This window comes from Microtus ochrogaster, chromosome 4, assembly GCF_000317375.1.
Source record: "Microtus ochrogaster isolate Prairie Vole_2 chromosome 4, MicOch1.0, whole genome shotgun sequence".
Lineage (NCBI taxonomy): Eukaryota > Metazoa > Chordata > Mammalia > Rodentia > Cricetidae > Microtus > Microtus ochrogaster.
In genome coordinates, this window is record NC_022011.1 from 56166435 (window position 1) to 56175484 (window position 9050).

The window sequence follows — 9050 nt, forward strand, 5'->3', positions numbered from 1 at the left end:
AACTAGACATCTTCAATGTAGCATAACACAGCTTTTGGAAATCCCAAAGTGACTGTAAGCATCCATTATGCAAACACTGAAACCATGGTACACAGATGAATCAAAAATATGTTGATCATTATGGTTATGTTTAATTATATTGACACCAATGATAGGCAGATCACCTCCTTTTCTTACATGGAGACTTACTCTTTCTGATTTATTCATTGTATTAAAATGGAATGGGTGCACTGATCACGCTTTGGCATGGGTATGGATGTCAGAAGACAAGTCTTAGCCATTTTTCTCTCCTTTTTTCCCATCACAGTCATAGGAACCACACTCTGGTCATAGAGCTTACACGACCAGAAATTTTATTTACTGATTCTTCTCAACAGGCCTACTTTTTCTAATTTAGATTTTATGTTCTTTCAAGATAACCCACTGAAAAATACCTTATAAAATGAATCATTTGTTTTCTGACTACGTTGTCATTGACCTAAAAATTTTCTTCCGGGAAAATATTCGTTGTGAAATATTTATGCTAATTAGTAGGTATGCTTATATTATTTATGATAGAAAATATTAAAACAATATATTATAAGATAATAGTAAATAATCTAATCTAAATATTAGATGTATATAATGGGTATTACTATATGTAGATATAAATCTATTAGAGACTTAATTTAGAATATATATACATAAAAGTTATAAAAGTATTTTTAAGTTGAAGTATTGCATCATATTGTAGGTTTATTAAACTTATATCTAAAAATCTTACAACACAAACAGAGAGAAAATACCAAAGAAGTTAATAACAATTATGAAAATTGAAGAAACTAAAAAAAATTTTTCCTTTTCAGGAAATACATCATATGTATTTCAAAAATGGCAAATATAAATATATAAATATTTGACTAATTTTGGCCACTAGTTTTAGAGGGATAAATGGTAAATACTTTGATTACTCACGTTTTGAACATGAAGAACTTTAGGCATACAGAAAATAAATAATCATTTAGATACTCTGCAGTACTTTTAGTATTGAGAAGCCACTTAAAATCAATATCTCTATTTCTAAACTACATTCCATAAACTCAGAAAATAAACTCAGGTGTTTAAATGACAGAACGGCAGCTTCATGATGGAAGAGGATTTATTCTGTTTTGTTCACTAATTATCATCTATTTGATGACTAAAAGAGATTTATGATAGTAGACACTTAATAAAAGATTTATTATTGCAATGAAATATATATATATGATAGCATTAAGTATATGTTATTGATGTATTAATAATATTCATTGGTCTATTGTGGAGTGATAGTGCAGCTGTTAAAGGCACTTGCAACTCTTAATGAGTACCCAAGTTTGGTTCTTAGCACCCACATAAAACAGTTGTAATCTCCTATAACTCCTGTTTCAAGGGATCTAAGACTCTCTTCTGACAACCATACTCATCATTCATGCAGGTGGTATGCATACATGCATGCAAGCATTTACATAGATACACACCACACACACACACCATATAAGTAAATAAATTGTTTAATGATTGTTGTCTTGAATTAAGTACTAGGAACAATTGCTTTATTTTGAAGGAAAATCATATAACTTAACTATAGTGTGTAGAATCTGAAAATAGATGATGACTGACCTCACTCAAACAGTTTCACTTTTGTCAATTTCAGAGCACTAAATATAAACTTGGAAGTGCTTCTCTCCCCAGCGTTTCCTTGAACCCTCTATCTAGATTAAATCCTTGTCATATTCAGTTATAAATCATTAGATTCTCTTTCTCTTAGGCCATCTGTAGTTCAAATTATAAGATAATTCATTGTATTACCTTACAATTGATGTTGATGAAAGAACAATGAAGTCAATCAATCACGATATTGTAACAACAACAACAACAAAACAGAACACACATATAAAAAATGCTTTATTGAAGAAAGTGCTGCTGAGTTTCTCTTGTTCTACTTTAAAAACAAGAGAAGGTAAAATCCTAGGATGAGAAAAGCTTTGCATTAGGAATTTTCCAAGTACCACTCTTCTTTGGTTTATTTTAATTGGCTGTTTGCAACCTTTAATAAGATGTAATTGTGAATATAAAAGTGCCCAATGACATATGTGAGATTCTATAGTATATTACTGAAATGAGGGGTGATTTTGAGAATCCATCGAACTTGTAGTTAGTGTTGAAATGAGGATAGTGTGTGGAATAAAATCTCCTTAGCCCAAAAGTATGGTTGATTCTTTCAAGGAGGCCCAAATGAGTATTGCAGAGCACTGATAGAAGCAGATGCCACATAATTATGGTGAATTATGACCTGACAAAAGAATATTTTAACTCTATGAAAGCGGTTTAATTTATTGAATTAAATCTATCATTTAGAAGAAAATTGAGAATGTTAAAAGGTTGTTTCAAAGTGTATGCATTGACCTGGTTGTAGACCATCCTCATATCATTTAACAGGTAATATAATGGAAAAAAGTTGTTTGGCCCTTTCTAAGAACTATATCTAAGATTGATGTTTAATGAATTTTAAATTACTTTGAAATTTAGAATACTTTTTTTCTGGTCACAATAAGATTTTCATTTCATCATGAATTTAACCAGTTGTAAAATGTGGAATAATCATAGGCCACTTAGATGTCACCTGACTTCCTCCCTTTTAGCAGTGTTTATATGTAGACCATCTCATAGCAGGATGGATTTTAATTGGGATGCTTCTTAAAGAAACACATTTTGAAAACTTATCCCCCAAACATTCTAAAGTTAACCAAACAACCCTGTCCTAAACAGTTAACAAAATGAAAATTTAAAAACAAATAGAATTTATAGCAAATTGTTTAATTAGAATGTATAGCCCAGAAGGCCCTAGAGTTCTATATGCTTTAAGGACTTCCTGGTAGTTTAATTGGTAATTGATGTTCTTATGCAAACTGTGACTGTAAATACCAAAATTCCTATCTTACAGTCCTCACTTCCTGTGTAGTAACATTAAGGAAGAGGGCCTTTGGGAGCTAATTTAGGTCATGAGGCTGGGCTCCTCATATGTAGAATTAATGCCTTTACAAGAGACTTCAGATAGCTGTGCAGCACTCTTTCTGATACATACAATACAAAAGAAGTTTGTCAGTTTGTAACTCATAAGAGAATCCTTATCAGGATCCAAATCCTTTGACTCTGATCTTAGAAACACAGCTACTAGTGCTGTAAAGAATGTTTGTTGTTAAGGGTCTTCAGCCTAAATTATTTTGCTACAGAAAGCAGAACTCATAGTTTAAATATTTTAGAGATACTTAAATGTAAAGTAAATTCTGGGTCATTCAAGTATCTTCATACTAATCTTAAGTTTTGTTTCCTCTATGTGGTTTCATCAGTTGAGTTACCTTCTAGTGTGATTAGAGTTCAAAGTACAGGAAAGCATTGAGCTCATCCAGGAGTCTTTAGAGTTTAAAATTTGGTCTGGAAGCAGAATATTAATAAAAGGCAAAACACTTCTTATATAATATGGACAAAAGACTATTCTCCTGGAAGAAATCTTTAAGACTAGAAATTCGAGACTGTGGGGAATTCAATGTTTGTTATGCTCTAAATAAGATCAATATGAATGAAGATGCAGCATATACTAGAAACACTTTGTGATGTGAGATATGAGTTGTACATGACCAGAAAGTATTATCCCATGTATTTATCCTACTTATATACTATAACATAACTTTATCCTTCTCTGACTCTCCAGGAGCTCAGGCATTGGTTAAGGCAGGTCAGAGATGCATGAATGAACATTCTGTACATTGGAAATACATTTCATGTTAATCACAAAACAGCTTCCCAGCATTTGTGCTGGTCTCCTAAGAAATCAAAGTATACCTTAACATGATTATAATGCTGTTGTTATACACATGAAGGCAATATTCAGACATCAGATGCTCTTAAGTCACCCAGTGAAGGCAAGTGTAGTAAACCAGGCATCCTTTTAAAAACACCTTTGAATCACATTCAGTGGTATTCCTAGCTGATTCTAACCATCAATCAATACAGTAAATAGACTGTCTCCATGTGTTTAGTATCTAAGTGTGAATAACATTTCTACTAGACACATTTTATTGTTCTTATTTTAATAATAGAAAAGTTAAGCCCAAAGACATTAAGTGTTTTGTCACTGACAGAAAATGATCAGTTTGTGTCTGTAATCACAATTAGAGCATGCCACTCCCTCAAGACGATTCCTGTGTACCATTCACATACCATATTGACATGACAATTGGTTACTTCAACAATTTCATAGTTTGCAGAAATGTAGGAACTGAGGAACTGGCATAAATGCCTCCTGTTCAGTGACCTAATCGTTATACCTCCATGAAATAGTAAATCCGTGGCCCTAAAGTACAGATCACTTATGAAAAACATATGATTAAAGTTGTTTCTTTCAAGGCTGGAGAGAAGGCTAAAGTGGCCCTGGCATGGGCAGCTTCCTTATCTTATGTTACCAATTAGTATTAAGGAAGTAAGTCTTAGAAGATTTGCCTCACCTTGAGCACTGATTCAAATACCTAACACATTGTTCTGATCCTCTCCAGGACACAATTTGTTCACTCGTAAGATGATGTCAGTATTACCATATCTCATAAGTCTATAGTGATGGACAGCAGACATCACTTTATGAAATTAGAATAGTACTTAGTATAAGATGAGCTCCTTCCATTATTTAGCATTTCATTCAAAAGTACAGAAAACAAACATTGGCAGCTGGAGTACGAAGACTGTAACATAAATACTAAAAAATGAACTGAAGAAACTGGTGAGCAAATCTTTCTCTCCTTACAAAAAAGTACACTTTCAACTTTATAAGGTGTGTGTGTGTAGCTTCAGTTGAACAGCGTGATATAAATTTACTATATCTAGCATGAACAAAGTATCCCTCCAAAGACAATGGGCTCAAATATGACAGTTCAAGCAGTAGAGATAAATCTTGGCCACATTGTCAGTGGCTCCACAGACTGTCCCCGTCATACAACTTTCACTCACATCAGAGGCTCTATTTGATACTACGCTGCTTCCCCTGCTGCCAGTTTAGAGTCAATGAGCTCCTGTTAGTTCAGGTAAGCTGTTTCAATGTGTATCCCCATCAGGATTGACCCCTTTGCTCATATTATCGCTCCCCCTTCTCTTCGACTGGACATTGGGAGTCCAGCCCAGTGCACCACTGTGGATCTATGTATCTACTTCCAACAGTTTCTGGATAAAGTTCTATGATGACTGTTAAGATCCCCATGGAAAGCCTTGTCCTTTCTCAAGAGTGGATGGGGGATGGGGAGAAAGGTGGAGATAGCAGAAAGAGGGGAGGATTGAGATTGGTATGTAAAATATCAATTAAATATGAAAAGTGAGGATTTGGAAAAAAGAGATTTGTGAAGTCAATTGAGAGCTGTGATTAGGAGCGACACTGCTAAATTTGAAGTCAGACAGTCAGGGAAAACTTAAAAATTCCAAATGCAAACTCTGGCTCCTACAGAATTGTGCAACCTTATTTCTACATCAGAAGGTCAAGCTGTCCCCAGGAAGTCCCCATTCAGGGACTCTCTGGATCAGAACAGTACTTTCTTGTCTACCTTCTATGCCTGCCCCCACTATCAATAATTTGTTTTCAAACATATTTTCTACGTTATATTTATTTTTCTTTAATCTTCTTCAACCATTCTCGTCTCACAACTTTTTCTTTTTCTTTTTTATGTGTCTGTGTATACATTTCTGATTAATTTACTCATAACATGTTTAGGCAATTTTGTTTTTTGAGTTCTTTCCTGTTTGGGAAATTGGCATTATATTCAAAATCAATTATTATTCTCATTTTTTAACAGTTTTTACCTCTATTTTAGAAGAAAACAAAGGTTGCTCAACAATTTATCATTTCAATCTCTTCCAGGTAACCATTTCCACATTATGCATTATAGATTCTAAATAAAAGCACATTCCAAAGGTACTACAATAATTCAGGCATGTACTCACTCATAATTGGTTTCTAGCCATAAATAAGGGTCATGGAGTCTACAATTGGTGAACCTAAAGAAGCTAAGTAAGAAGGTGAACCCAAGGAAAAACATATAGTTATCCTCTTGGCTATGGGAAGTAGACAAAATTGCTGGGGAGAAAATTGGGATCTTGGGGGTGGGGTGGGATGGGGGTAATGGGAGATGGGGAGAGAAAAGTGAGAAGGGAAGGATGGGGGGAACTTAGGGAAACAGGAAGATTGGGATAAAGGAAGGTTGGATAGGGGAGCACGGAAGCACAATTCTTAGTTAAGGGAGCCACCTTAGGATTGGCAAGAGACTTGAACCTAGAGTGGCTCCCAGGAGCCCAAGGCAATGTCTCCAGTTAGTTCCTTGGGCAGCTGAGGATAGGGAACCTGAAATGACCCTATCCTATAGCAATACTGACGAATATCTTGCATATCATCATAGAACCTTCATCTGGTGATGGATGGAGATAGAGACAGAGACCCACACTGGAGCACTGGACTGAGCTCTCAAGGTCCCAATGAGGAGCAGAAGGAGGGAGAACATGAGCAAAGAAGTCGGGACCACGAGGGGTGCACCCACCCACTGAGACAGTGGGGCTGATCTATTGGGACCTCACCAAGGCCAGCTGGACTGAGACTGAAAAAGCATGGGATAAAACTGGGCTCTCTGAACATGGCAAACAATGAGGGCTAATGAGAAGCCAGGGACAATGGCAAGGGGTTTTGATCCTACTTAATGTGCTGGCTTTGTGGGAGCCTAGCCAGTTTGGATGTTCACCTTCCAAGATATGGACGGAGGGGGAGGACCTAAGACTTACCACAGGGCAGGGCACCCTGACTGCTCTTTGGACTGGAGAGGGAGGGGGAGAGGAGTGCGGGGAGGGGGAGAAGGGTGGGAGGAGGGGGACAAGGGTGGGAGGAGGGGGAGGGAAATGGGAGGCTGGGAGGAGGCAGAAACTTGTTTTTTTTTCTTTTTTTTCTCAATAAAAAAAAAGAAAACTTTCAAAAAATTGCCTTGCACACTTGCCTTCTGATAACTTTCCTAAGATCTTTGAACAATGAAGTGAGCTCTATAAAACTTTCTAAAAAGAAATATCCCCCACTTCTAAATGCTAACATATTGCTTTGTGATCACAAATATGATCATGGAATTGCAAAATAGTCACACATTGCCTAAGAAATGTAATTTCTAAGATTCCTTCAGCAAATATATAGTTTAAAATAAAAACAGGAGTGTTGTTACATGATTTGTTTTACCTGTAAAATGATTAATTTGTGATTTAGTAAAGCTTTAAAACACTTTCTACAAGAACTCCTTAGCAAATCTAAATTAACCAGGAGTCTTGGATTTACAGGCTACATATTCTAGAATAAAAAAAGTGGGGGAAAGCCACAGTACACTACTTCCTTATGTTATCTAAATAAAATTAGCACAGTCTTTCATAAAGTGCATTCAATTTAAAATCAAATGAACCAGTGTTAGCCTTATATATGACATGTTGGGTAAAGTATATAATGTCTTAAATCTTACAAATGTGGTAAATAACTACAATGACATCTAGAATTCAGAATTATTAGAAGAAATGAGTAGCTAATGTGGAATTTCCTTCTGTATATGTGTTGCTTTTATTGTTTGATGAATAAAGCTGTTTTGACCAATGGCTTAGCAGAGTAAAGCCAGGCATGAAATCCAAACAGACATAGAAAGAAAGAGAGAGTAGGTGGAGTCAAGGAGATGCCATGTAGCCACCAAAGGAGAAAGATGCCAGAACATTAATGATAAGCCATAGTCTTGTGGCAATACATAAATGAATAGAAATGGGGTAATTTGGAAGTAAAGAGTTAGCTAAGAATATGTCTGATACATTGGCCAAACAGTATTGCAATTAATATAACTTCTGTTTGATTATTTGGTCCAGGAAGCCAGGAAACAAAAGTGTAGTGTCTGTCTACAAGTAAGTGTAGTACAGTATATAAGTGCACTTCAATCTAGAAAACATTCTTATTTTCAGCCGGTTGCTGAGTTCAGTGGCAGCCATTTCTATATCTTTCATCCAGAAGGAAATTACTGGATGTGCTTTGTCAGGCTTTTTGATTTGATGGTCATTTTCAACTAATTAGATATAAGGCTTATTGCTCTGATAATTATCTTACATTTGACTGTTCATATTTGTTATTTATTTAAGTTCCCTCTGGAATTACATGCTATTGCTAAATGTGGAAATGCATCTGCCAAAAAAAATATAGCTCTACAATTTCCCTCTGTCTTTCTTTCATATCACTATATTAGTAGCTATAGGCTTTCTTTTTTATTTCTTTTGTAAATTTGTAATCTAAATCTCAAATAGTGTTATTTTAGATCATATGGTTAAAACTGTCTCTAAGAATTTGGATAGCTTACCATATCCATGACAAGAGAATTAATCACTAGTAATTTTACAAATGTTCTCCTTTCTGAACTGACAGTGAAACTACTCCATGTGACAGAAATAATCTCCTGCCCTGAATGGCCCACTGACGGTTCTTTGTCTTCTAAAGTCAAGTTCTTTTGATTCCTGATGTTATATTTTAAACAGTACTAGTTATTCGATTGTCTTTTAAAAGTATAAAGGCCCTTTAAGTTTTGATCGCCAGCCTTACTACCCTGGGGACTGTTCTTATCTGCTACCTAGTTTTCTGTCAGGCTGAACTAAGGAAGCAGTAACTTTAGGTCAGAGGTTCTTGATCTCTTTTTTATTTTTATGGTTCCGTTTTACAGGGTATACTTTGGAGGAACATTTTATATAAATAAAACACGAATGAGGTGATACTCCAGATGGGCAAAATGCTTAGACCTCACAACAGCGCAGTTAGGTGGGCAGACACCTGTGAGTGTTAGGAGAGCGCTGTCTGAATAGGAGTAAAGTGATTCTGTAGAATCCATCAGCATAGGAAAAGAATGTTATTCCAAGCTGGGCGGTGGTGGCTCACGCCTTTAATCCCAGCACTTGGGAGGCAGAGGCAGGCGGATCTCTGTGAGTTCGAGACCAGCCTGGTCTAG

General features: G+C 35.7%; 1 protein-coding gene across 1 annotated transcript in view; it reads right to left on the bottom strand.

The window, feature by feature from the left end:
- Positions 1–9050, bottom strand: part of Lrp1b (LDL receptor related protein 1B) — a 1800012-nt gene that overhangs the window by 1016612 nt on the left and 774350 nt on the right. The window lies entirely within an intron of this gene.